Source organism: Panthera uncia, chromosome B1 (assembly GCF_023721935.1).
Source record: "Panthera uncia isolate 11264 chromosome B1, Puncia_PCG_1.0, whole genome shotgun sequence".
NCBI lineage: Eukaryota > Metazoa > Chordata > Mammalia > Carnivora > Felidae > Panthera > Panthera uncia.
In genome coordinates this window covers 41115198-41120591 of record NC_064811.1, presented here as the reverse complement: position 1 = coordinate 41120591, position 5394 = coordinate 41115198, and the positions used below count along the sequence as shown (strand labels likewise).

Genomic DNA, 5394 nt, shown 5'->3' with positions numbered 1-5394 from the left:
AAGACCGGATAGTGTGGAGTACAGAGTAAATGGCCGAGGTAAGGAATACCACGGAACATGTCAGAACCTGAGCGTGACCTGTTCCTATGGTGCCCCAGATAAAGGGTTAGGACCATTCGGGCGCCTGAGCTCCAGCACCCGGAACCCAGCGCTACTGTAGGCGTTTCCCTTCCTCCCAACCCACTCAGTTCAGAGGTGGGGCCATTGAAGGGGGCGGGCATTCCGGTCGAGGGGTGGAGTTGGGGCCAGAAAATATGCCAATGGGACGCGAGCTTTCCCATGGTTAGCCAATTGAACGCGCCCTGGGACCGCCCCCATCCGCTGATTGGCACGGCGAACCTCCCAGGAGTCTTGTGTCTCGCGAGAGTCCCGGTTTTCGGCGGTGCTTTGTCAATTGGTCTGGTGCCTCCGACACTTGGAGCCTTTTGCCGGGTCGAGGCTGAGTGGGGGGCTGTCTGGTGTCGTGGGTACGGCCAGGGACCTTGACGAGGCGCAGGCTGGGAGCTGCGTCTCCTCCCACCCTGGAGCCCGAGGCCCAGGTGAGGCGCGGCCCGGGCACTGGGTTCTCGGGCTGGACCTTTACCTGCCTTCTCCTCCGCCAGAGCGGAGATGGACTGGCAGAGACGCTCTGCTGCCACTTGGCAGAAGGACGCCGTGGTAGGAAAGCGAGACCCGATTAAGCCCTGCCAGGTACTGACTCACTCCACCTATGTGGAAGGGTGTGCAACCTTGAAAGGAACATTTGGATTAAAAATAGTGGGTGAACTTGTGGTTCTAATGCTAACGCCCTTCTTAGTTCATGGAGTATACAGTACAGTATACTATGCTTCTAGGGTTTAACCGCCTTACTTACGTGTCCCAGCCCGTTTTTAACACGTGCTTTTTCTGCTAATTTACAGAGTTCAAGTGGAGTCACACTTACATTTTGAACTTCGTTTCTAATGCAGACACCTAAAGCAGCTCTATTCACCTCCCAAAAAGGTAATGCGGATTCCTCCAGTAAAGGAGCATGTCAGTATTTATTGAATTCTTGTGCTTGTCAAAAACCACAACATTATCTGTGTTTTCACTGAAGGAAAAGCACTGCCAAAAAAGCGGGGGGCCTGGGGAGATGGGGAGGCAAAGGAGGATTGGGAAGCAAATACTTAACCCTATAGATACCGGAATTTTCACCCACCGGTGTGAAAGTTTGTAGAAAATAATTGTTGGTGAGGTTATGGAGGAATTGAAACCCTTGTGCATTGCTTGTGGGCATGCAAAATGGTGTAGGTGCTTTGGAAAACAGTTTGATGATTTCTCAAAAAATGAAACACAGAGTTACCATATGATCTGGCAATTCCACTTACTGGTATATACCCCAGAAAACTGAAAGCAGACACTCAGTTACTGGTACATCCATGTTCACAGTAACATTGTTTCTAATAGCTGAAGGGTAGAAACAACCCAAGTAAATGTAGAAAGGAATGGATAAACAAAATGTGTATATACATGCAATGGAGTATTTAGTCAACCTTAAGGAGTCAGTAATACCTGCTACAACATAGGAGAATCTTGAAAACATGCTAAGTGAAATAAGCCAGACACAAAGACAAATACTGTATGATTCCACCGATATGAGGAACTTAGTCAAATTCATAGAGACAAAAAGTGAAACAGAGTTTACCAGGGTCCAGGGAGAGGAGAGAATGGGGAGTTACTATTTAATAGGTACAGAATTTCCTTTTGGGATGATGGAAAGGTCCTGGAAATGTGATGGTTGTACAACATTATGAATGCAAGTAACGCCTCTGAATTACACACTTAAAAATGGTTTATGGCCTGTATATTTCACCATACACACACACACACACACACACACACACACACACACACACACACGGCAGAACTCATCAAATACAGTCTATATTTGCAACCAATCATTGGATAACTTTAATTCCAGCATTTGGGTTGTACAGACATAATTTGTGAAACCTTTCAAGTTTTGATTTGAGAACTAAATGAGAGAAATTCATGTTCAAAGCTTACAAGATGCTGTTTTTCAGTGCATGTGTGTTTGTTTTAAATTCTGAATACACTAGATAGTATGTGCAGGATGAATATAGGTAACGATGTTTAAATGTTAGAATTCCTAAACACTCAACTAAATACATTGTATTATACACACTGGAGACAACCAAATCTATTCTCATTATGTACTTGGAAATAAACTATTTTGATATCTTACATTTGACCTATCAATCAACATCATTAGAAAAACCATAATTTCAGGGCACCTGGGTGGGTCAGTTGGTTAAGCATCTGACTCTTGGTTTCAGCTCAGGTCATGATCCCATGGTCATGAGATCAAGCCCCCATCAGGCCCTGGGCTGAGTGTGGAGCCTGCTTAAGATCCTCTCTTTCCCTTTGCCCCTCCTCCCTGCTCGTACTCAAAATAAATAAACTTAAAAAAATAAAGTGTTAAAAACAAACAAAAAAGCCCCATAATTTCAAACTAGCTCTTTCTAAACATACAGCCAAGACAAATGGCATCTTCCATACTGTTATTAGGATGGATTTTATCTTAGGGTTTTTTTGGGGAGGTGGGGAGGCTAAATGCTCCCTGCGCATAGTTCATATATTTCAAATACCATTTTCTTAGCCATTCGACAAGTAAGAAAATGCTGATTTATTTTCTCCCCTTTTGTATATGGGAAAATACAAGGTGTTCAAGCTGAGATGGTATATATATGATGCTGAAACCTTCATCAACTCCTCCAAAGATTGTTTGCACTCTTCTGTTTGGACTGTTTTTCCATGTGTGGCTTGTGAAATCACAGGAGGAGTGACTGTTGCCCAGGTACGTGTTTAGCTGGCACAGCAGTGCTTTCCAGGTTGCCCACTAACCTTGTGAGTACATGTGAATAGAATTATTCTTTTTTCCACCATCAAAATGAGTGACCATTATTTAGAGCAACCAATTCATGTTAAGTTTTGTGTAAAGTTAAATAAATCTGCAAGTGAGACACTTGGGATGTTAAAAGTAGTTTATGGTGAAGAAGTAATGTCGAGAGCAAGAGTTTTTGACTGGCACAAAAGGTTTAAAGAAGGCAGAGATGATATCCATGGTGATGTGAAAAGTGGCTGTCCAGTTATCCACAGAACACAGGAAAACATTGAGAAGGTCAGAAATCGGGTTGGCTCAGATAGCTGAAAAGTGAAATGTAGACTAAGAAACAAACTCATGCTGAAAGAAAACTTGCACATGAGGAAAGTTTCTAGGAGGATTATATCTCATTCTGTTGTGGTTCAGGACCCTGCCGAGGCCAAACGATAACAGAGCTGCACATGAACCTGACACTTGGGTATATATTCAGGGCACAATCCTACATACAGTTTAGTTTCACGGGTCTTGGAGTAACTTGTATCTGAATCTCAAGTGAGCTGAGCTTTTTCAAACGTGTTCCGTTGGCTTTGTAGGTACATGATTTGAGCAGAGTCAAACCTGTGGAGCTGAGTGTGACAAAGGAGAGAGCGTGGAGCCTAGAGGTTTATTGGGAACCTGGCCCTCTGTTACCGCAGTACCTAAATTTCTACCTTGTCTTTTCAGGGTGAGCTCATTTGAATAATCAGTAGGTTACCTACAGTCTGGGCAGTTAAACTTTCAACAGGGAGCTGGACATCAGTGTTACTCTGTATGGAAATACTTCATGTTATTTTTTTAATGTTTATTTATTTTTGAGGGAGAGAGTGTGAGCAGGGCAAAGAGACAATGGGGGGACAGAGGATGCAAAGCGGGCTCTGCACTGACAGCAGTGAGCCCGATGCGGGACCGTGAGATCATAATCTTAGCTGAAGTCGGATGCTCAACCAACTGAGCCTCCCAGGTGCCCCTTTATGGTACTGTTTCAACAACGATAAGAAAAGAATGGCCATCTTTAGGCAGAAATATTCAGACGTGTAATAATGGAATTTTTGTGGTGGGAGATTGAGGTCAGATGTTGGAAACTGGAATTCAAATCTGTCAGCAAGAATGAAACAGAAGAGGCTGTAGGAATAGTGGGCAGTTTGAGTAAAAATATACTCTTCCCTTCCACTCCCCCCACCCCCAAATCAGGACCTGATTTTGGTCAAAAGCCCACAAAACTTTCTATTCTTTATGTAATCTAAATTTTAGTTTCAAATGGATTCTTACATATAAACTGTTTGGGTCTGGAATTTGGTATGAAGGGTAGACAAATAGAGTTCAATTTTGTTCCTAACTTCTTTCACCAGGAGAACGAGATTCCACGCTTCAAGTTTTGAAAGGCATGACTACAATTAGCAACGTATGAATAACAACATACACAATCTCTTCATCAACAACAAGGAACTGCATTCTGACCTTCACATTGTCTACGTGTGCTACTGAGTGTGGGGTCATATCCTAAGCTTCAGCTCTAATAAGCATTCATCAAAGGGAAGGTATGATCTTGGATATTCAGTTGGCCACAAATAGCTTTAAGTACATTATGGTCAAGTCCAATGGTAGCTTTGCTGAAACATTAATAGAAAAGCATTGGTAATTCATGTCAGAATGAGATACAAAATAATAGGTGAAAAATGATTTCACATAAAAGAAATTTTGATAAACCTAGAAAACAATTTATTTTTGTCCATTAACATTAGCATTTTAAAGAGCTACTTGAATCACATGTTGTTCCTTCCCATAAGAAGAGATTTTGAGTACAACAGGATGAATTTCTCATTGAGAAACTTGTTTTTGCCCCAATTTCCTTCTAGTCTCCAGTAGGACACTGTCATCATTCAGTATTGGTATTGTAGCAACTTAGATGCACCAAATTGCAACATATAGGACTTAAGTCAGAGCCCCATGGCAGTGACTCTGAAAAGACTAGTTTTGTTATACTATTAAGGGTTTTTTGTTGCTGTTTTAAAAGACTCCCAGAAATCCAAATTTACATTTTGTGGAACATGAGCCAAAACTAATTGAGGTTGTTATGGAAAAATGGTCTCATTTTAATGGTCTATATTACCTCTGGGACCCTGCTGGTCAAAGCTGTGTGGCCCACAAGGCAAAAATTAGAATGATGTTTTTCATATTATCTTAATTTTTTATTACTGACTTTGTTACAGCTTGATCTTTGGAGGTGCTTTGTACTGTGTAAATGAAATTTACTGAAAATGTACATAAATAACTGACATCCCAATAAACCATAAATTGATTTTTATATTAGTGTTGATCATCTGTGTTGTTTTATGAGGCATTTGCTAATCCTCCATATTTTAGCCACCTGCTCATGTCTCTTAATGGTTTTCATCTAAATAAAGTTTAACTTCATTGCCATACCTCAAATTTTTTAAAAATCGACTAATGGATAGATAAGATCTAACCCCCCTGACCCGCAGACCCATAAC

The 5394-nt window shown here is 41.6% G+C and overlaps 1 long non-coding RNA gene across 3 annotated transcripts; it reads left to right on the top strand.

Annotated features, from left to right (window-relative positions):
- Positions 1 to 5205, top strand: LOC125923647 (uncharacterized). 3 transcript variants are annotated; one of them, XR_007458108.1, is made up of 5 exons: positions 1 to 690; positions 900 to 981; positions 2702 to 2836; positions 3457 to 3587; positions 4255 to 5205. It is a non-coding gene; the product is annotated as an uncharacterized LOC125923647 (long non-coding RNA). The 3 variants fall into 3 exon arrangements; XR_007458110.1 differs by lacking the exon at positions 3457 to 3587; XR_007458109.1 differs by lacking the exon at positions 3457 to 3587 and having other exon boundaries at positions 4252 to 5205.
- The last annotated feature ends 189 nt before the right edge of the window (positions 5206 to 5394 follow it).